The sequence below is a fragment of the Urocitellus parryii genome, chromosome 16 (genome assembly GCF_045843805.1).
Source record: "Urocitellus parryii isolate mUroPar1 chromosome 16, mUroPar1.hap1, whole genome shotgun sequence".
Lineage (NCBI taxonomy): Eukaryota > Metazoa > Chordata > Mammalia > Rodentia > Sciuridae > Urocitellus > Urocitellus parryii.
The window spans coordinates 19,425,581-19,428,435 of record NC_135546.1 but is presented as its reverse complement, the minus strand read 5'-3'; the positions used below and the strand labels follow the sequence as shown (position 1 = coordinate 19,428,435).

Sequence of the window (2,855 nt, the reverse complement as noted above, 5' to 3'; positions counted from 1 at the left end):
ATTTAGAAGACATGAAAGAACTCATTCTGGAGAGAAACTCTATGAATGTAAACAAGATGGTCGAACCTTTATTTCACAGACAAGTCTTCCAAAGCACAGGATCACACACACAGGGAATGCACATTTCAAATGTAAGGTATGTGGGAAAGACTTTGCTTATCCGAGATTACTTAGAATACATCAGAAAACACATGCTGGAGAGAAGCCCTATGAATGCAAACAATGTGGAAAAGCCTTTGCAACATCCTATAAGCTTAAGAGCCATGAAAGAACACACACTGGAGAGAAGCCCTATGAATGTCAACAATGTGGAAAAGCCTTTGCTAGATCTGGTGACCTTCACACACATGGAAGAACTCATACGGGAGAAAAGCCCTATGTATGTAAGCAGTGTGGAAAAGCCTTTCCTACATCCCGTCAGCTTCAAGAACATGAAAGGACACATACTGGAGAGAAGCCTTATGAATGCAAAAAATGTGGAAAAGCCTTTGCTACATCCTCTCAGCTTCGTGCACATGGAAGAACACATACTGGAGAGAAGCCTTATGAATGCAAACAATGTGGAAAAGCCTTTGCTATGTTCCATCAGCTTAGCAGACATGGAAGAACACACACTGGAGAGAAGCCCTATGAATGTAAGCAGTGTGGCAAAGCCTTTGCTAGATCTGGTGACCTTCACATACATGAAAGAACTCATAGTGGAGAGAAGCCCTATGTATGTAAGCTGTGTGGCAAAGCGTTTGCTACATCCCGTCAGCTTCATAAACATGGAGCAACACATACTGGACAGAAGCCTTATGAATGTAAGCAGTGTGGAAAAGCCTTTGCTAGATCTAGTCACCTTCAGATTCATGGAAGAACACACACTGGAGAGAAGCCCTATGAATGTAAGCAGTGTGGAAAAGCCTTTTAGTTCTAGTTACCTTCAGATTCATGGAAGAACACACACTGGAGAGAAGCCCTATGAATGTAAGCAGTGTGGAAAAGCCTTTGCTACATCTAGTTACCTTCAGATTCATGGAAGAACACACACTGGAGAGAAGCCCTATGAATGTAAGCAGTGTGGAAAAGCCTTTGCTACATCTAGTTGCCTTCAGATTCATGGAACAACACATACTAGAAAGAAACCCTTTGGATGTCAACAGTGTGGAAAAACATTTGCTTCATCCTTTCATCTTCGCATACATGGAAGAATGCATACCGGAGAAAAGCCCTATGAATGTGACCAATGTGGAAAAGCCTTTCCTGCTGCCTATAACCTTCAGATACATAAACGAACTCATACTGGAGAGAGGCCCTATGAATGTAAGCAGTGTGGGAAAGCCTTCACTCGGTCCTCTCACCTTCACTCACATGAACAAACTCATACTGGAGAGAAGCCCTATGATTGTAAGCAGTGTGGCAAAGCCTTTGCTAGATCCAGTGAACTTCAAATACATGGAAGAGTGCATACTGGAGAGAAGCCCTATGAATGTAAGCAGTGTGGCAAAGCCTTTGCTAGATCCAGTGAACTTCAAATACATGGAAGAGTGCATACTGGAGAGAAGCCCTATGAATGTAAGCAGTGTGGCAACGCCTTTGCTAGATCTGGTGACCTTCACATACATGAAAGAACTCACACTGGAGAGAAGCCCTATGAATGTAAGCAGTGTGGCAAAGCCTTTGCTACATCCCGTCAGCTTCATAAACATGGAAGAACACATACTGGAGAGAAGCCCTATGAATGCAAACAATGTGGAAAAGCCTTTGCTACATCCTATAAGCTTAAGATCCATGAAAGAACACACACTGGAGAGAAGCCCTATGAATGTAAGCAGTGTGGTAAAGCCTTCACTCAGTCCTCTTACCTTCACTCACATGAACAAACTCATAATGGAGAGAAGCCCTAAGAATGTAAGCAGTGTGGAAAAGCCTTTGCTAGATCCAGTGACCTTCACAGACACGGAAGAATGTATACTGGAGAAAAGCCCAATGAATATCAACAATGTGGAGAAGCCTTTGCCACATCTTGTCTGCTTCACACATGTGAAAGAACACATACTGCATAGAAATCGTATGCATGAAAACAATTGGTAAACTCTTCTGTTATTACTGTTTCACTCATATACGTGGAGGAAGTTTACTGGAGAAAAATCCTTTGAATGTGAAATATGGTAAATCAGTATTTCATGTCATCCTCAAAGACAAGAGAGGCTCACACAGCTGAAAATGTGTGTGTGTGTGTGTGTGTGTGTGTGTGTGTGTGTGTATGTATGTATGTGTGAGATAGAGAGAGATCAATCAATCAAAGATCCACTGACTGGGGATTTAGTCTGGTGGTGCTCTACAACTGAGCTACATTCCAGTTCCTTTTTACATTTTATTTTGAGACGGGGACTTGCTGAGTTTCTTAGGGTCTTTCTAAGGTGCAACATTGATTCTTCAGAATCAGCCTCTCGAGTCTCAGGAATTAAAGGCATACACCACCACATCCAACTGAATAACTCTTTAAATGTGAGAAATATCACAAATCATTCCATTGTCCCTGTTGCCTTCAAAGCCATTTCATTCACATTGAAAAACAAACCCTCTTAATTTGGGGGATTTGCTACATTTTATCAGCTTCATTTCCTTTCTTATATATGAAAACACTCATGCAGAGAAGCCATTTTTTTCTTAAGGACTGGGAATATTGTTTTGGAATAAAAAGAATAAATCCTATGCAAGTAAGAAATGTAAAGGGTTCAGCTGTTCTAGTTTTGTTCAGTTGTATGAAAGGACTCATACTGTAGAAAATGCTGAGGATAAGCCATGTGGGGCAGTATTCAGCTTTGAGAGTTTTCTCCAAAGGCATAAAAGAATTCACATCTGTGAAA

The 2,855-nt window shown here is 41.3% G+C and overlaps 1 pseudogene; it reads left to right on the top strand.

The window, feature by feature from the left end:
• The first annotated feature begins 504 nt into the window (after positions 1 to 504).
• On the top strand, positions 505 to 2,199 carry LOC144250583 (uncharacterized; annotated as a pseudogene).
• Positions 2,200 to 2,855: the final 656 nt, after the last annotated feature.